The sequence below is a fragment of the Aegilops tauschii genome, chromosome 1 (assembly GCF_002575655.3).
Source record: "Aegilops tauschii subsp. strangulata cultivar AL8/78 chromosome 1, Aet v6.0, whole genome shotgun sequence".
In the NCBI taxonomy this organism is placed as follows: Eukaryota; Viridiplantae; Streptophyta; class Magnoliopsida; order Poales; family Poaceae; genus Aegilops; species Aegilops tauschii.
The window spans coordinates 66705718-66726771 of record NC_053035.3 but is presented as its reverse complement, the minus strand read 5'-3'; positions in this window follow the sequence as shown (position 1 = coordinate 66726771).

The window sequence follows — 21054 nt, the reverse complement described above, 5'->3', positions numbered from 1 at the left end:
ACACCCGCCAGTCACCTTTAAGCAACGAGTGCTTGTAACGGTGAAACCAGTCTCGCGTAAGCGTACGTGTAATGTCGGTCCGAGCCGCTTCATCTCACAATACGGCTGAACCAAAGTATGACATGCTGGTAAGCAGTATGACTTATATCGCCCACAACTCACTTGTGTTCTACTCGTGCATAGCATCAACGCATAAAACCAGGCTCGGATGCCACTGTTGGGGAACGTAGTAATTTCGAAAAATTTCCTACGCACACGCAAGATCATGGTGATGCATAGCAACGAGAGGGGAGAGTGTTGTCCACGTACCCTCGTAGACCGAAAGCGGAAGCGTTAACACAACGCGGTTGATGTAGTCGTACGTCTTCACGATCCGACTGATCAAGTACTGAACGCATGGCACCTCCGAATTCAGCACACGTTCAGCTCGATGACGTCCCTCGAACTCCGATCCAGCCGAGTGTTGAGGGAGAGTTTCATCAGCACGACGACGTGGTGACGATGATGATGTTCTACCGACGCAAGGCTTCGCCTAAGCACCGCTACGATATTATCGAGGTGTAATCTGGTGGAGGGGGGCACCGCACACGGCTAAAATATCGTATATCAATTGTGTGTTCAGAGGTGCCCCCCTGCCCCCGTATATAAAGGAGCAAGGGGGGAGGCCGGCCGTCCCTTGGGGCGCGCCAAGGAGGGGGGGAGTCCTCCTCCTAGTAGGAGTAGGACTCCCCTTTCCTAGTCCAACTAGGAAGAGAGAAGGGGGAAGGAAAGAGAGGGAGAGGGAGAGGGAAAGAGGGGCCGCGACCCCTCCCCTAGTCCAATTCGGACTCCCCATGGGAGGGGGCGCGCCACCTCCTGGGCTGCTGCCCTCTCTCTCCCCTCAGGCCCACTAAGGCCCAATACTTCCCCGAGGGGTTCCGGTAACCCCTCCGGCACTCCGGTTTTATCCGAAACTTCTCCGGAACACTTCCGGTGTCCGAATATAGTCGTCCAATATATCAATCTTTATGTCTCGACCATTTCGAGACTCCTCGTCATGTCTGTGATCATATCAGGAACTCTGAACAACCTTCGGTACATCAAAACATATAAACTCATAATAAAACTGTCATCGTAACTTTAAGCGTGCGGACCCTACGGGTTCGAGAACTATGTAGACATGACCGAGACACCTCTCCGGTCAATAACCAATAGCGGAACCTGGATGCTCATATTGGTTCCCACATATTCTACGAAGATCTTTATCGGTCAGACCGCATAACAACATACGTTGTTCCCTTTGTCATCGGTATGTTACTTGTCCGAGATTCGATCGTCGGTATCTCAATACCTAGTTCAATCTCGTTACCGGCAAGTCTCTTTACTCGTTCCGTAATACATCATCCCGCAACTAACTCATTAGTTACAATGCTTGCAAGGCTTATAGTGATGTGCATTACCGAGTGGGCCCAGAGATACCTCTCCGACAATCGAAATGACAAATCCTAATCTCGAAATACGCCAACCCAACAAGTACCTTCGGAGACACCTGTAGAGCACCTTTATAATCACCCAGTTACGTTGTGACGTTTGGTAGCACACGAAGTGTTCCTCCGGTAAACGGGAGTTGCATAATCTCATAGTCATAGGAACATGTATAAGTCACGAAGAAAGCAATAGCAACATACTAAACGATCGAGTGCTAAGCTAACGGAATGGGTCAAGTCAATCACGTCATTCTCCTAATGAGGTGATCCCGTTAATCAAATGACAACTCATGTCTATGGCTAGGAAACATAACCATCTTTGATTAACGAGCTAGTCAAGTAGAGGCATACTAGTGACACTCTGTTTGTCTATGTATTCACACATGTATTATGTTTCCGGTTAATACAATTCTAGCATGAATAATAAACATTCATCATGATATAAGGAAATAAATAATACTTTATTATTGCCTCTAGGGCATATTTACTTCTGGAATTACCATAATTATTAGAGGAATTACTAGGATAAGGCCTAGGATTAAGGTTTCCTCTATACGCGTTGTTACCAAAATTATTCCTACCAACAAAATTCACATCCATAGATTCATTATTATTCTCAATCAAAGTAGACAAAGGCATATCATTAGGATCAGAAGAAACACTCTTAGTAGCAAATAATTTCATAAGTTCATCCATCTTTCCAATCAAAACCTTAATTTCTTCTATCGCATGCACTTTTTTATTAGTAGATCTTTCAGTGTGCCATTGAGAATAATTAACCATAATATTATCTAGGAGTTTAGTAGCTTCTCCTAAAGTGATCTATATAAAAGTGCCTCCCGCTGCCGAATCTAAAAGATTTCTAGAAGCAAAATTCAATCCGGCATAAAAGTTTTGTATAATCATCCACAAATTCAAACCATGAGTAGGGCAATTACGTATCATTAATTTCATCCTCTCCCAAGCTTTTGCAACATGTTCATGATCAAGTTACTTAAAATTCATAATATTGTTTCTAAGAGAGATGATCTTAGCGGGAGGAAAATACTTAGAGATAAAAGCATCTTTGCACTTATTCCATGAATCAATACTATTTTTAGGCAAAGACGAAAACCAAGCTTTAGCACGATCTCTAAGCGAAAAAGGAAATAGCTTCAATTTAACAATATCATTGTCCACATCTTTCTTCTTTTGCATATCACACAAATCAACGAAGCTATTTAGATGAGTAGCGGCATCTTCACTAGGAAGGCCGGCGAATTGATCTTTCATGACAAGATTCAACAAAGCAGCATTGATTTCACTAGATTTAGTATTGGTAAGAGGAGCAATCGGAGTGCTAAGGAAATCATTATTGTTGGTATTGGTAAAGTCACATAATTTGGTATTATCTTGAGCCATCGTGACAAACAAGCAATCCAACACACGAGCAAACAAAAAACGAGCGAAAAAGAGGCAAACAGAAAAGAGAGGGCGAGTAAAACGGCAAGGGTGAAGTGGGGGAGAGGAAAACGAGAGGAAAATGGCAAATAATGTAATGCGGGAGATAAGGGTTCGTGATGGGTACTTGGTATGTTGCCTTTTGCGTAGACCTCCCCGGCAACGGCGCCAGAAATCCTTCTTGCTACCTCTTGAGCACTGCTATGGTTTTCCCTTGAAGAGGAAAGGGTGATGCAGCAAAGTAGCGTAAGTATTTCCATCAGTTTTTGAGAACCAAGGTATCAATCCAGTAGGAGGCTACGTGCGAGTCCCTCGTACCTACACAAAACAAATAAATCCTCGCAACCAACGCGATAAGGGGTTGTCACTCCCTACACGGTCACTTACGAGAGTGAGATCTGATAGATATGATAGGATAATATTTTTGGTATTTTTGTGATAAAGATGCAAAGTAAAATAAAAGCAAAGGAAATAAATAAGTGTTGGAAGATTAATATGATGAAGATAGACCCGGGGGCCATAGGTTTCACTAGTGGCTTCCCTCAAGAGCATAAGTATTTTACGGTGGATGAACGAATTACTGTTGAGCAATTGACAAAATTGAGCATAGTTATGAGAATATCTAGGTATGATCATGTATATAGGCATCACGTCCGAGACAAGTAGACCGACTCCTGCCTGCATCTACTACTATTACTCCACTCATCGACCGCTATCCAGCATGCATTAAGAGTATTAAGTTCATGAAAACAGAGTAACGCCTTAAGCAAGATGACATGATGTGGAGGGATAAATTCATGCAATATGATAAAAAAAACCCCATCTTGTTATCCTCGATGGCAACAATACAATACGTGCCTTGCTGACCCTACTGTCACTGGGAAAGGACACCGCAAGATTGAACCCAAAGCTAAGCACTTCTCCCATTGCAAGAAAATCAATCTAGTAGGCCAAACCAAACTGATAATTCGAAGAGACTTGCAAAGATAACCAATCATACATAAACGAATACAGAGAAGATTCAAATATTGTTCATAGATAAACTTGATCATAAACCCACAATTCATCGGTCTCAACAAACACACCGCAAAAGAAGATTACATCGAATAGATCTCCACGAGAGAGGGGGAGAACATTGTATTGAGATCGAAAAAGAGAGAAGAAGCCATCTAGCTACTAACTATGGACCCGAAGGTCTGAGGTAAACTACTCACACTTCATCGGAGGGGCTTTGGTGATGATGTAGAAGCCCTCCGTGATCGATGCCCCCTCCAGCGGAGCTCCGGTACAGGCCCCAATATGGGATCTCGTGGGTACAGAAGGTTGCGGCGGTGGAATTAGGTTTTTGGCTCCGTATCTGATCGTTTAGGGGTACGTAGGTATATATAGGAGGAAGGAGTACATCAGTGGAGCAACAGGGGGCCCACGAGGGTGGAGGGCGCGCCCCCCTACCTCGTGGCCTCCTCCTTTGTTTCTTGACATAGGGTCCAAGTCTCCTGGATCATATTCTTCCTAAAAATCACGTTCCCGAAGGTTTCATTCCGTTTGGACTCCGTTTGATATTCCTTTTCTGCGAAACTCTGAAATAGGCAAAAAACAACAATTCTGGGCTGGGCCTCCAGTTAATAGGTTAGTCCCAAAAATAATATAAAAGTGAATAATAAAGCCCAATAATGTCCAAAACAGTAGATAATATAGCATGGAGCATTCAAAAATTATAGATACGTTGCAGACGTATCAACCCCCCATCCTCGCCACACACACACAATCCTCTCTCTCCGCTTGCATCCTCGACGCCGCTCTCAGTCCTCAAAGCCGTCAGTGTATGAGGATGCCACCGAAGCGCCCCATCGGAGGGAGTGGCGACGCCGGGGCTGCTAAAGCACCGGAGCACGGCATGGACATGGAGACAGAGGTTGCCGTCGCCGCCGGCGAGTTATCGCTGCACCCTGACGTCGTTGATGGCATCGAGCTTCCACAGCTGGAGGTGGAGTTCCACACCGACTCCGACGATCACTCCAGGGACGACTCCGACGACGACGGACAGCTGGTTAGTCATCTATACCCATTTATGTGTCAAATAGATCATAGGGTTTCTCTGGTTACTCCTGCCTCCCCCTTTTTGGAACATAAATTCTATGGTTATGTTCTCCCAATCCATGAAATCGGAGTAAGTTTCGTTAGATCTGTGTAGTGTATTGATTGTTTGAATGGTACATGTGATAAGTGATTAGTTGTTTCATCTGTGCAAATGATTTCTGCTAGTAATCCGACTAGGGTTAGTGTTCGTGCTAATAATTCCTAGCCAGGACTTGACAATTGCTTTTGAATGACCTACATATGTTTGTGCCATTATTTTCTTCAAGATTGGTCTGTACATAGACGAATGTGCTTAAAAATCGAACCTTAATCTCTAGATATGTATAAATAAATAGCCATAAATTCCTAATCCTACTTCATGGCATGTAATCATTGATTTGATGGCAAATTTGTTTTACTATTCGTATAGGTGCTGTCTGACGATGTGGACAGCGAGGATGAAGATGGCCAGAGGAGGTACAAGAGGAAAATCTTGAGGGAGCTTTATGCGGGAATGCATAACAGGCGTATTAGGACCTGGAACGGCGGCTATGGATGCCCATTTTGCAACCAGAAGCTTCATGACGCGTATCTAAGTGTTCTGGCGCATGCAAGAGGACGGGCCATTGGCTCCTTCAAGCAGAAGTATTCTCATAGGGTGGTGCACGGCGCGTACGCCGAGTACCTGGAGAAGCTTCAGGATTGTGCCGGCATGTGAGATGAGATGTGGGATGGATCGAACTATGTACGGTTGAGTATGCTTAATGACGGTTGAACTATGTACTTATGGTTGAACTATGCTTATGTACGTGTACGCTTATTATCTATGTCTGAGTATGTTAAATATTTGGTCAAAATTTGGTAAAAATTACAAAGGGGGACCAATAAACCAGGACGGAGGTAGTACGTCAATCACACTTGGTTCCCAAAATTGGAACTGTGTGCAATGACTTTCATTTTGCCTGTTGCGTCAATCACACACGGTTCTCTCTAGAAAACCGTCGCCCCCAAAATTCTTTGTGGGACAGAAAACCCTCACGACCAAATTCAAAAAAGAAAAAAGAAAACCCTCACCATCCCCACGTCACAAAAACCCTCACCCCGCCTGCCACCCCCCTCCGGTACGTTCCCCATTCACACCTGCACAAGCTCCTCCGCGTCTATGCCATGGCACCGCCTATCGCGGCGGTAAACACTTAGCTCGACGCCTACCGCCGCCGCCAGGCTGCCGGCAAAGCCCACCGCATTTCGCCACTTCCGCTTGCCACCGCCTATCTCCATCGACTTTCTCGACGCTGCTCGCGGTCGACCCAGCTCCGCTCGGTTGGGGAATCTGCCGTACTGAGGGTTCTTTCTCATGGACGACAAGGTAACTAATTTAATGAGATATTATCTCATCTCTTATCCCAGTTCATCTGCCTCCTTTAAACACCCGGCGGAAATCACCGTGAATTCATTTTTAGTCAAGTTGATTTGAGAGTTTTCTTTCATTCATAGAATGTACAGTGCGCCGACACTTCAGGACTTTGCGACCTCCGCCTGAGATTCCATCTCACCGTACCACATAACTTGAGGACGCGCGCGGTATGTTCAATCTCACCCTAAATCAGTTGGCATGGCCTACTTTCCTGAACATATTCTAAATATTTCTACATTTGGATAAAAGGTGCCACATACACCATATACGTCAAAGGGGATTTTCCCCTCTTCTTTCTATATTAGGCAAATCAATGATGTATTGTTCTTTTCATTACTCTCATATTTCTATGACATCATGTTTACCCTATCTTTTTAATTATAGATTTTTCTCCTTCCATTTCAACTGATGTACAGTTCTTTCAATTTGGGCCCATATTTGCATGTTACTAATACGTCTCCAACGTATCTATAATTTTTTATTGTTACATGCTCTTTTATATTATTTTTGGGACTAGCCTATTAATGGACTAGCCTATTAATGGGCCTATCATGTTTACCCTATCTGTTTTGGATGTTTAATGGGCTTTATTATGCTCTTTTATATTATTTTTGGGACTAGCCTATTAGCCGAAGGCCCAGTGCAAATTGCTATTTTTTTTGCCTATTTTAGTGTTTCGCAGAAAAGGAATATCAAACAGAATCCAAACGGAATGAAACCTTCGCGAGGATCTTTTTTGCAACAAACGCAATCCAGGAAACTTGGAGTGGAAGTCAAGGAAGCAACGAGGTAGCCACGAGGCAGGAGGGCGCGCCCAGGGGGTAGGCGCGCCCCCCACCCTCGTGGGCCCCTCGTAGCTCCACCGACCTACTTCTTTCCCCTATATATACTCTTATACCCTGATAACATCCAGGGGAGCCACGAAACCACTTTTCCACCGCCGCAACCTTCTGTACCCGTGAGGTCCCATCTTGGGGACTTTTCCGGCAATCTGCCGGAGGGGGATTCGATCATGGAGGGCTTCTACATCAACACCATAGCCTCTCCGATGATGTGTGAGTAGTTTACCACAGACCTTCGGGTCCATAGTTATTAGCTAGATGGCTTCTTCTCTCTCTTTGGTTCTCAATACAATGTTCTCCTCGATGTTCTTGGAGATCTATTCGATGTAATACTTTTTGCGGTGTGTTTGCCGAGATCCGATGAATTGTGGGCTTATGATCAAGGTTATCTATGAACAATATTTTATTCTTCTCTGAATTCTTATATGCATGATTTGATATCTTTGCAAGTCTCTTCGAATTATTGGTTTAGTTTAGCCTACTAGATTGATCTCTCTTGCAATGGGAGAAGTGCTTAGCTTTGGGTTCAATCTTGCGGTGCTCGATCCCAGTGACAGAAAGGGAACCGACACATATTGTATTGTTGCCATCGAGGATAAAAAGATGGGGTTTATATCATATTGCTTGAGTTTATCCCTCTACATCATGTCATCTTGCCTAATGCGTTACTCTGTTCTTATGAACTTAATACTCTAGATGCATGCTGGATAGCGGTCAATGTGTGGAGTAATAGTAGTAGATGTAGAATCGTTTCGGTCTACTTGACACAGACGTGATGCCTATGTTCATGATCATGCCTAGATATTCTCATAACTATTCACTTTTCTATCAATTGCTCGGCAGTAATTTGTTCACCCACTGTAATACATGCTATCATGAGAGAAGCCACTAGTGAAATCTATGGCCCCCGGGTGTACTTTATATCATATAAGTTTCCAATCTACAATTCTAGTTTACTATTTACTTTGCAATCTTTATTTTCCAATTTTATACAACAAAAATACCAAAAATATTTATCTTATTATCTTTATCAGATCTCACTTTTGCAAGTGGTCGTGAAGGGAATGACAACCCCTTTATCCCGTTGGTTGCAAGGTTCTTGATTGTTTGTGCAGGTACTAGGCGATTTGCGTGTAGTCTCCTACTGGATTGATACCTTGGTTCTCAAAAACTAAGGGAAATACTTACGCTACTTTGCTGCATCACCCTTTCCTCTTCAAGGGAAAACCAATGCATGCTCAAGAGGTAGCAAGAAGGATTTCTAGCGCTGTTGCCGTGGAGATTTGTGCCAAGTCAAGTCATGATTTGATGTCCCGTCAACTAGCCATTTCTGGTGCCGTTTCCGGGGAGATCTACGCTCAAGTCAAGACATACCAAGTACCCATCACAAATTCTTATCCCTCGCATTACATTATTTGCCATTTGACTCTCGTTTTCCTCTCCCACACTTCACCTTTGCCGTTTTATTCGCCCTTTTCGTTCGTCCCTTTTCGCTTGCCTCTTGTGTGTCCGTGTGTTAGATCGTTTATTTCGCTTCCATGGCTAGCTCTTTCTCCCTTCCTTCTTCTCCTGATTTTGAAGTCCTTCATTTCAAACAAAGACAAGGAGAAAACTTAAAAGATGCTTGGTATAGGATGGTAGAATCTTATCGTAGTTGCACTATAGAGGGAGATATCAAGATTTTGCTTCGCAATTTTTATGTTGGGCTAACCATATCCCATAGACAACTCATTGATTTTGCCGCCAAAGCGAATTTTATTGAAGTTGATCCTAGTATTGCTTATGAAATTATAGAGGGGATAGTAGGAGTACTTCTCCCACAAAAGGGACTTCACCTACTCAAGAAGGAACCCAAATCTTAGAGAAATTATGCGAATTGAAAAAAAATCTATTGAACCTCTTAAAAATGTTGGTGGGAATCTCAACCGCATGAATACATTGATTACACTTTGCAATAAGCGGTTGGATGCTCTAGATCTAAAGATCTCCGAGCATGAAGGAAAACGTAAGGAACCTCCCGGATCCGAGCATAACTCCACTAAAAACATAAATACCAAAGATGACAATACCTAGATCTATTCTTGTTTTTATGCCTAGCTAGGGGTGTTAAACTAGGAGGCAACCCAATTTTATTTTTGTTCCTTCCTTTTTGTTTCTATTTAGTAATAAATAATTCATCTAGCCTCTGTTTAGATGTGGTTTTATGTTTTAATTAGCGTTTGTGCCAAGTAGAACCATTGGGAAGACTTGGGTGAAGTCTTTGAGATCTTGCTGTAAAAAACAGAAACTTTAGCGCTCACGAGATTAGCTGCCATTTTTTACTGGAGAGCTATTTTAGGTTGATTATTTTTGAAGATGATTAATAGACAAATTCCTCACGTCCACCAATTTATTTCAGAATTTTTGGAGTTCTAGAAGTATATGTTTGATACAGATTACTACAGACTGTTCTGTTTTTTGACAGATTCTGTTTTTCGTGTGTTGTTTGCTTATTTTGATGAATCTATGGCTAGTATCGGGGGGTATGAACCACAGAGAAGTTGGAATACAGTAGGTTTAGCACCAATATAAATAAAGAATGAGTTCATTACAGTACCTTAAGGTGGTGATTTGTTTTCTTATACTAACGGAGCTAATGAGATTTTCTATTTGAGTTTTGTGTTGTGAAGTTTTCAAGTTTTTGGGTAAAGATTTGATGGATTTTGGAACAAGGAGTGGCAAAAGCATAAGCTTGGGGATGCCCAAGGCACCCCATGGTAAAATTAAAGGACAACCAAAAGCCTAAGCTTGGGTATGCCCCGGAAGGCATCCCCTCTTTCGTCTTCGTCTATCGGTAACTTTACTCGAGGCTATATTTTTATTCACCACATGATATGTGTTTTGCTTGAGCGTCTTGTATGATTTGAGTCTTTGATTTTTAGTTTACCACAATCATCCTTTCTGTACACACCTTTTGGGAGAGACACACATGAATCGGAATTTATTAGAATACTCTATGCGCTTCACTTATATCTTTTGAGCTAGATAATTTTGCTCTAGTGCTTCACTTATACCTTTTTACAGCACGGTGGTGGTTTTATTTTATAGAAATTATTGGACTCTCATGCTTCACTTATATTATTTTGAGAGTCTTTTAGAACAGCATGGTAATTTGCTTTGGCTATAAAATTAGTCCTAATACGATAGGCATCCAAGATGGGTATAATAAAAACTTTCATATAGAGTGCATTAAATACTATGATAAGTTTGATACTTGATAGTTGTTTTGAGATATAAAGGTGGTAATGTTAGAGTCATGCTAGTTGCATAATTCTGGAATTGAGAAATACTTGTGTTGAGGTTTGCAAGTCCCGTAGCATGCACGTATGGTAACAGTTGTGTAACAAATTTGAAGCCTGGGGTGTTCTTTGATTGCTTTCCTTATGAGTGGCGGTCGGGGACGAGCGATGGTCTTATCCTACCAATGTATCCCTCTAGGAGCATGCGCGTAGTGCTTAGTTTTGATGACTTGTAGATTTTTGCAATAATTATGTGAGTTCTTTATGACTAATGTTGAGTCCATGGATTATACGCACTCCCACCCTTCCATCGTTGCTAGCCTCTTCGGTACCGTGCATTGCCCTTTCTCACCTTGAGAGTTGGTGCAAACTTCGCCGGTGCATCCAAATCCCATGATACGATACACTCTATCACACATAAGCCTCCTTATATCTTCCTCAAAGCAGCCACCATACCTACCTATTATGGCATTTCCATAGCCATTCCGAAATATATTGCCATGCAACTTACCACCATTCCGTTTATTATGACACGCTCCATCATTGTCATATTGCTTTGCATGATCATGTAACTGACATCGTATTTGTGGCAAAGCCACCTTCATAATTCTTTCATACATGTCTCTCTTGATTCATTGCATATCCCGGTACACCGCCGGAGGCATTCACATAGAGTCATATTTTGTTCTAAGTATCGAGTTGTAATTCTTGAGTTGTAAGTAAATAGAAGTGTGATGATTTTCATTATTAGAGCATTGTCCCATGTGAGGTAAGGATGATGGAGACTATGATTCCCCCACAATTCGGGATGAGACTCCGGACGAAAAATAAAAAATAAATAAATAAGAGGCCAAAGAAGCCCAAACAAAAAAATGAGAGAAAAAGAGAGAAGGGACAATGTTACTATCCTTTTTCCACACTTGTGCTTCAAAATAGCACCATGATCTTCATGATAGAGAGTTTCTTATTTTGTTACTTTCATATACTAGTGGGAATTTTTCATTATAGAACTTGGCTTGTATATTCCAATGATGGGCTTCCTCAAAATGCCCTAGGTCTTCGTGAGCAAGCAAGTTGGATGCACACCCACTTAGTTTCTTTTGGCGAGCTTTCATATATTTATAGCTCTAGTGCATCCGTTGCATGGCAATCCCTACTCCTCGCATTGACATCGATTGATGGGCATCTCCATAGCCTGTTGATTAGCCGCGTCAATGTGAGACTTTCTCCTTTTTTGTCTTCTCACATAACCCCCATAGTGCTATGCCCATAGTGCTATGTCCATGGCTTGCGCTCATATATTGCGAAAAGTTGAAAGAGTTTGAAAAGGCTAATTATGAAACAATTGCTTGGCTTGTCATCGGGGTTGTGCATGATGGGAGCATTTCGTGTGACGAAAATGAAGCATGGCCAAACTATATGATTTTGTAGGGATAAGCTTTCTTTGGCTATGTTATTTTGATAAGACATAATTGCTTGGTTAGCATGCTTGAAGTATGACTATTTTTATGTCAATATTAAAACTTTGTCTAGAATCTTTTGGACCTAAAAGTTCATGCCTCAATAAAGAGAATTACATTGAAAAATTATGTTAGGTAGCATTCCACATCAAAAATTCTGTTTTATCATTTACCTACTCGAGGACGAGTAGGAATTAAGCTTGGGGATGCTTGATACGTCTCCAACGTATCTATAATTTTTGATTGTTCCATGCTATTATATTATCTGTTTTGGATGTTTAATGGGCTTTATTATGTTCTTTTATATTATTTTTGGGACTAACCTATTAACGAAGGCCCAGTGCAAATTGCTATTTTTTTGCCTATTTCAGTTTTCGCAGAAAAGGAATATCAAACGGAATCCAAACGGAACGAAACCTTCGCGAGGATCCTTTTTGGAACAAACGCAATCCAGGAGACTTGGAGTGGAAGTCAAGGAAGCAACGAGGCAGCCACGAGGCAGGAGGGCACGCACAGGGGGGTAGGCACGCCCCCACCCTCGTGGGCCCCTCGTAGCTCCACCGACCTACTTCTTTAGCCTATATGTACTCTTATACCCTGAAAACATCCAGGGGAGCCACGAAACCACTTTTCCACCCCCGTAACCTTTTGTACCCGTGAGATCCCATCTTGGGGCCTTTTCCAGCGATCTGCCGGAGGGGGATTCGATCACGGAGGGCTTCTACATCAACACCATAGCCTCTCCGATGATGTGTTAGTAGTTTACCACAGACCTTCGGGTCCATAGTTATTAGCTAGATGGCTTCTTCTCTCTCTTTGGTTCTCAATACAAAGTTCTCCTCGATCTTCTTGGAGATCTATTCAGTGTAATGCTTTTTGCGGTGTGTTTGCCGAAATCCGATGAATTGTGGGTTTATGATCAAGATTATCTATGAACAATATTTGATTCTTCTCTGAATTCTTATATGCATGATTTGATATCTTTGCAAGTCTCTTCAAATTATCTGTTTAGTTTGGCCTACTAGATTGATCTTTCTTGCAATGGGAGAAGTGCTTAGCTTTGCGTTCAATCTTGCGGTGCTCAATCCCAGTGACAGAAAGGGAACCGACACGTATTGTATTATTGCCATCGAGGATAAAAAGATGGGGTTTATATCATATTGCTTGAGTTTATCCCTCTACATCATGTCATCTTGCCTAATGCATCACTCTGTTCTTATGAACGTAATACTGTAGATGCATGCTGGATAGCAGTCGATGTGTGGAGTAATAGTAGTAGATGCAGAATCGTTTCGGTCTATTTGACACGGACGTGATGCCTATGTTCATGATCATGCCTAGATATTCTCATAACTATTCGCTTTTCTATCAATTGCTCGGCAGTAATTTTTTCACCCACCGTAATACATGCTATCATGAGAGAAGCCACTAGTGAAACCTATGGCCCCCGGGTCTACTTTATATCATACAAGTTTCCAATCTACAATTCTAGTTTACTATTTACTTTGCAATCTTTATTTTCCAATATATACAACAAAAATACCAAAAATATTTATCTTATTATCTTTATCAGATCTCACTTTTGCAAGTGGCCGTGTAGGGATTGACAACCCCTTTATCGCGTTGGTTGCAAGGTTCTTTATTGTTGGTGTAGGTACTAGGCGATTTGCGTGTAGTCTCCTACTGGATTGATACCTTGGTTCTCAAAAACTAAGGGAAATACTTACGCTACTTTGCTGCATCACCCTTTCCTCTTCAAGGGAAAACCAACGCATGCTCAAGAGGTAGCAGTTACCATATTTTGTTTAACAATCCTACCATTTTCTGTAGCACATCCCTTGCTATGCAACAGATTATGTAGTGCAGAATTTCCCTTCACATAGATCAAGGCTCCATAGATGTCATACTGCACACAAACCATGGATTTACAATCGTTGCTACCATAAGACTTGATGAACGTGGTGACTCATATTTTGGCACTGGCTTTTGGAAAGAAATTTCTAAGTTTTATGTACTGAAAGCTGGCACTAAAATTGCACTGCACATAAAAGGGCCTGGTCATGAGATATTTGCTAACTTCCCCGACAAAATCATCCATCCAGACTTTGTTCGAAGTAAGTTTTCTTTTCAACTATCTGCATGTTGACTTACCCAGCAATGTCCAATGAATTGTGTAGTATTTAAGCAACAAATTGTTATTCCCTTTTCTTACTATATTCCTTCCTAATAACTTCTAGTTACCAATACACTTTTCTATTGCCCTGTTTTAACTAAATATTCATTGTACTCCCATTTCTATCAGAAAGCGCCGCTGACAAGGAGACTCCGGAGGTGGAGAACGGGGCTGCCAACAAGCAGAGGCGGGGCGAGCTAGAACTGCAAGCGACTCCATCAGGCCTAGACTTCATCAGCAGCCTCCCCGATGATATGTTGAGAGTCATCATCTCCCTCCTCCCAATCAAATATGGGGCATGGACAACCGTCCTTTCCCGGTGGTGGCGCCCCCTCTGGAACTCCAGCCCTCTCGACCTCATCGACACCCACGAGCTCTGCCATGGCTATCGCAAAAGCTTGGATGTGTTCTCCAAGATCCTCGGCAGTTACCTTGGCCCAACCAAAGGCCTTAGAATGGGCATGTTTCGTTCCAACGGCAAGGACCGAGCCAAGCTTGACGACTGGTTCCGATCCCCCGCCTTAGATCAGCTCGAGGAGCTCACTTCTGATGATGGGCATATGCGGTCGCTGCCAACGTCCGCACTCCGCCTCGCACCCACGTTGCGCGTCGCCAAGTTCAGGAACTGCCATCCCCCCTTAATGACGCGCCCGCTCTTATTCTACCATGACTGAAGCACCTCGAGCTCTTTGCCGTCTGCCTCCCAAACGGTGACATGGAGTGTCTGCTCTATGGTTGTACTACACTCGAGTACCTTTGTCTTCAGGCGATCAATTGGTTGAGTACCTTGCACATCACCTCCATGACTCTCCGGACTATTTATGTGTGTTGCTGGTGCGGCAGGAAGACATCACAAGATGTGTACAACGGTATGGTCATTGAGGACACACCTGCACTTGAGAGATTACTTGTAGTTGGTCAAGAAGGTTCAACAAGAATCAATGTCATTTCTGCGCTGAAATTGACAGTGGTGGTATACTCGTCTCACAAATACTCCGAACTTGTTATTGGATCCACACCTGTTCAGGTACAACAGCCGCCTTCTACCTCTCCTTCTACAAATTAAAATTATCTCTAATTTTGAAGATGTTTGTTCGTCTATCATTCAGAAAATGATTCCGACAAGCTTGACCCCGAAACTGCACACAGTGAAGGTCTTGGCACTAGAATCTATCGGCCCCAACCTGGAGCAAGTTGTCAGTTTCCTGAGATGCTTTCCGTGCCTGGAGAAGCTATATATCGAGGTGATGTTCCTTTCCTGTTAAATGTTAACCATAAGGGAGTTCAATTTGTGACACCTTTTTCCAAGTTTACAATGACAATGTACTACGATTTCTGAAGGTTCTTTCGGAGGATTTCAGTACATACATGTCCCCCCCCATATTGGTTGCTTGATCCATATGGTTACAATCAATAAGCATTTCTCCTTTGGATTCATCTGTACTAGTTTTCTTATGGAACTTTTCATCCACTCCAACCTCTTGTGAAGAAGGCTACATTTTTCTAGAATGTAATCAAATGCCCATGTTAATCATGTCAGATCGAAGATGTCATGTTAGTGCATTTTACAAATCCTACAAACCAAATAGGCCTGTAGTAATGTCCAAAACTGCATGTAGGCACTAACACGTTTTCTTCTTTTGCAGATAAGATTAGGCCTAGTGGTGGATTATGTGATACAATATAACAATCACGTCGAATGCCTAGATCTGCATCTCTCAGAAATTACTTTGAACTCCTACCAAGGGACCTTACGTGAGATTATATTTTCCAGGTTCTTTGTTCTCAGAGCAGGGGTGCTGAAGGAAATGAGGTTTGCCCTACATTTATTTCGCAAAAATGAATGGTTTGTTGATCAGCGTCGGCGCCTGCGGCAGAACGGAGTAGGCTCCAAAAATGCTGAATTTCATTTTGGAACTTCAGATGATAGAGTAATCGGAAGTCATCGTGTCAACCCCATACATGACTTCTTAGTGGCTGATCCCTTTGCAAAAAATGTGAGGTTTCGAAACCAGACTTAGAAGCGGTGATATTAGTTTGAACCTCTCTGATATCCATGTTCAATGGATTAGCGCGAGCGTTTGCAGCTGATGAGCTGAATTTCATTTCTAATATCAGTTTGAACCTTGCAATCTTCGAATTTGAGCCATATAACTCTGGAATTTGAACCTTGTAACATTTCGAGCTTTTGTGGTACAATCGTTGAAATGGCATCGTATGAGACTCGTATATTGCTAGCACTATTTTGACCTTAATATGCAATGGTCTTAGATTTTATTAACCATTCTCGAATCTGTTTACCTTGTCGATCTCACAGCACACGATCTGCATAGCTAACTGGACTACGATCTTCGACATTATTACACACAATTGGTTTCTTCCACCATGTGCACTGTAGAGCGCAGAATTAATTATTGCACTCGAGTGTCCATATTCACCCTTCTGTGTAACTTTGACCTCATCACCCACGGGTAAACTTATGACCAAAGTCATTCCATACACTTCATTTTTACAAAGCTTTTTGCCAATAAACGCCCACGATTTGTCCCTCTTCTAGCCGACGCGTGGCCACACTAGCCGGGCGGGAAGCTTGCGCGGTAAACAGCGCGGTAGCGCGGGAATAGGCTCACCGAAAATACATTTGGCGCCTCTTCGAGCCCACGCGTGCGGTGCGGTGTTGTCAAGCGTGCACTGGAATCCTCCGCTATGAACGCCGTGACAAGACGTGACGATTACAGGGCAGCTGGCCCCCATTTATTACATCGGCCATTTAACCCTTGTGTCTCTTCAACCTTTCGATCGCGCCACACCATTGCAAGAAGCACACCCACCACGAGAAATTCTTAGAGGGTATCCTGCGCAGCTCCAATGACGCTCCGAGCAGCTGCCGACGACGAGCAGTAGTTCACCATGCGTGCCGTGGTGGACACCCACTGAAGGTTCATGGACCTCTCAGTGGTGTACACCAACGACCCGGTCTGGGTTGAGCACTCCATCCACATCATGGAGTTGTTGCTTGCCGAGGAGAAGTACAAGGTGGTTGGGTTCAACCTCGAGTACACCCGCGCTCATGCTGGGTCTCGTCCCAAGGTCACCATCGCCCAGATGTGCGTGCGCCACCACGTCCTCGTCTACCACTACTGCCTGGCCACAAGGCCTTGCAAGCGTTTCGCCAGGTTTGTCAACAGCACCCACTACATGTTCGCTACGGTGGACATCACCAACGATGTAAAGGAGCTCGAGAGTTCAGGCATCGCCTGCCAGAATCTTGTCGACATCCAGGGCCAATACAAGATTTGGGGCAGCAAGGAGCATGAGAAGGTGTCGGCGTCCTGGGAAGGGGGTCCCCAGATTTGCCTGCCTGCGGCCCACGGCGTGGCTCCAACAACGGCCCTGTGCGGCCCATCTCCACCAGCAAACACTCAAGACCCTCGCAACGGGCCAAGCCTCGCGAGGTGGACGACACAAGACCTCCTCGGGAGCGGCCTCACCAGGCTGGCTCGCGAGGGGTGGAGAGATCAAGGCAAGGGACACCTCGCGAGGTTCCTGTGATGCAAGCCATGACGACTGGAGCCAGGCGGGCGCCAGGCAGGTGCCAGCGCGCTCAGTGTCCTCGTTTCCTCTTTGGTGCTAAAGGGGCAAGCGCAGGCGAGGAGTCCCGAGGCCTCAGGCAAAGGTTTCCATATCGGTGCAACGAGACCAAGACCAGCAGGACAGCAGGACGGAGATCACCGTGGAGCCCAAGACGGCGTCACCACCAGAGCCTTTGGCAGGCGAAGACCACCTATAGTCAGGATAACTTGTAATAGTTGTCTCCCTTCGAATTTGGCCGTTGTTGGCTCCCTTCCCGCTCCATATTTGGGGAGAGCACCGGGGCCTCAATAAATAGGGCTAGCCACCATAGTAGGAGGCAACTCAGCTAGAACGGATTTCAGATCACCCTCACCCACACAAGCCCACCAAGCACAAGAACACCTCTCCTCAGGAGGCTGTTCTTCCCTTGTAATATTCATCATCAGCCCAAGAGGCAATCCACCACACCACACTGGAGTACGGTATTACACCACAACGGTAGCCAAACCAGTATGAATCTCGTGTCTCTTGTGTTGCAGTTCGTTGAGCTAGGCCTTGAGATCGCGGTGAGGCTGAGGGCGTGATCAGGTAGGGAGAGATCTTCGTGCGCACCCCAATATTCGAACCTCAAGGGTTTTGCCGGAGCCCGAAATCCGACATTTGGCGCGCCAGGTAGGGGTGCACCGAAGCCTTCCTTCCGTCGATCCACGTCCCGTCGCTCCATCACATCCATGGCGGACGCTCGTCGAGCCCGCGTTGAGCGTCAGGCCGCCCTCGCCGCTCGCGTTGAGCGTCAGGCCGCCCTCGCCGCTCGCGTCGCTCAGACCGCTCCTGTTAGTGGGCCTCCCCGTCGTTTCCCGTCGCCTGCCGCCAACGCCGCCACCAGCCCGGAGGGAAACGAGCAGCAAGCATCCTCGCTGCACCCCTCGGTGTGGCGGGACGGCCGCACCGCCACTCCGTCGCTGACCTTGGCCGGCTTGTCGTCTCATGCTCGTCGTGCTCCCACGGACGCGTAGGCCGTGCTGCTCATGGCACGCGAGCTCCTACTCTACCGCCCCGTCGACGACCTCTACGAGGATTGGCTAGACCGCATCGCCGAGCTCGTCAGCGCCGCAGGGGGCTCCCCTGCGCCATCTCTCTCGCTGCCTCGCCCTCCGCCAGCTGGGGGCGACGTGGCTCACGAAGCGCCTCCACCACCTCTGCACCAAGACGGCATCCTGGCGCCAAGGTGTGCGGCCCCTGGGCGTGACCCACCGCGCCAGGCGCCCGCGTGAAAAGAAGGAAGCTGCCAAGAAGTTCCCCGGCCGCAAGAGAACGTTCCCACGCTCCCAGCACCACTGCGACAAGACCGTGCGCCGCCTGCGGCGGCGGTGCGCGGGCATCAAGGGTAGGCTCCGCATCAGCAAAGGGTCCCGGTGGCCACCTCAGGCTACCGCGCCTTCACTCCTGAGCTGCGTAGCATCGCATGGCCGGGCAAGTTCAAGCCAGACCTGCCTCCTCGCTACGACGGCACCCCCGACCCCGCGGAGTTCCTGCAGCTCTACAAGCTGAGCATTGAGGCGGCCAACGGCGACAAAAAAGTCATGGCGAACTGGTTCCCCACGGCTCTCAAGGATGGCACTCGCTCGTGGCTCCTAAACCTACCCCCGGGCTCCATCTCCTCCTAGAACGAGATGCGCGACCGCTTCGTCGCCAACTTCCAGGGCACTCGCGACCGCCCTCCAGCCGCGGGTGACCTGCGCCGCATCAAGCAGCAGCCAGGAGAGACCCTGCAGAAATACATCCAGTTCTTCAACAACGTTCGCCTCAAGATCCCCAAGGTGACGGACGAGGCCATCATCTCCGAGTTTTCTGACGGTGTCCGTGATGTCAAGATGAAGGAGGAGCTCGCCATCCATGAGGAGTTGTGCACGACCTTGGAGCTGTTCAACCTGGCGACCAAGTGCGCAAGAGCTGAGGAAGGGCGCCTTTCCCTCCTCGGGCTACCAGCTGCCGACCCCGAGGAGAAGAAGGCCAAGGCCAAGGACGTGAAGCGCAAGGGAGTAGCCGTGCTCGCGGCAGAGCCAGATACGAAGCGCGGACGGGACCTTCCCGAGTCGTCCAAGAGCAGCCGTCCATTCTGCGCCTTCCACAACATCCACAACCACAACACTAATGAAGGAAATATGCCCTAGAGGCAATAATAAAGTTATTATATATTTCCTTATTTCATGATAAATGTTTATTATTCATGCTAGAATTGTATTAACCGGAAACATAATACATGTGTGAATACATAAACAAACAGAGTGTCACTAGTATGCCTCTACTTGACTAGCTCGTTAATTAAAGATGGTTATGTTTCGTAACCATAGACATGAGTTGTCATTTGATTAACAAGATCACATCATTAGGAGAATGATGTGTTTGACTTGACCCATTCCGTTAGCTAAGCACTCGATCGTATAATATGTTGTTATTGCTTTCTTCATGACTTATACATGTTCGTATGACTATGAGATTATGCAACTCCCGTTTACCGGAGGAACACATCGTGTGCTACCAAACGTCACAACGTAACTGGGTGATTATAAAGGTGCTCTACAGGTGTCTCCGAAGGTACTTGTTGGGTTGGCGTATTTCGAGATTAGGATTTGTCACTCCGATTGTCAGAGAGGTATCTCTGGGCCCACTCGGTAATGCACATCACTAGAAGCCTTGCAAGCATTGTAACTAATGAGTTAGTTGCGGGATGATGTATTATGGAACGAGTAAAGAGACTTGCCGGTAACGAGATTGAACTAGGTATTGAGATACCGACGATCAAATCTCGGGCAAGTAATATACCGATGACAAAGGGAACAACGTATGTTGTTATGCGGTCTGACCGCTAAAGATCTTCGTAGAATAAGTGGGAGCCAATATGAGCATCCAGGTTTCGCTATTGGTTATTGACCGGGGACGTGTCTCGGTCATGTCTACATAGTTCTCGAACCCGTAGGGTTCGCACGCTTAAAGTTTCGATGACGGTTATATTATGAATTTATGAGTTTTGATGTACCAAAGGTAGTTCGGAGTCCCGGATGAGATCGGGGACATGACGAGGAGTCTCAAAATTGTCGAGATGTAAAGATCGATATATTGGACGACTATATTCGGACATCGGAAAGGTTCCGAGTGGTTCGGGTATTTTTCGGTGTACCGAGGAGTTACGGGAGTACGGGGGAAAAAGTATATGGGCCTTATTGGGCTTTAGGTGAGAGAGAGAGGCCGCCCCCCCCCCAATGACTAGTCCGAATTGGACTAGGGGGAGGGGCGGGGCCCCCTCCTTCCTTCTCTTCCCTCTT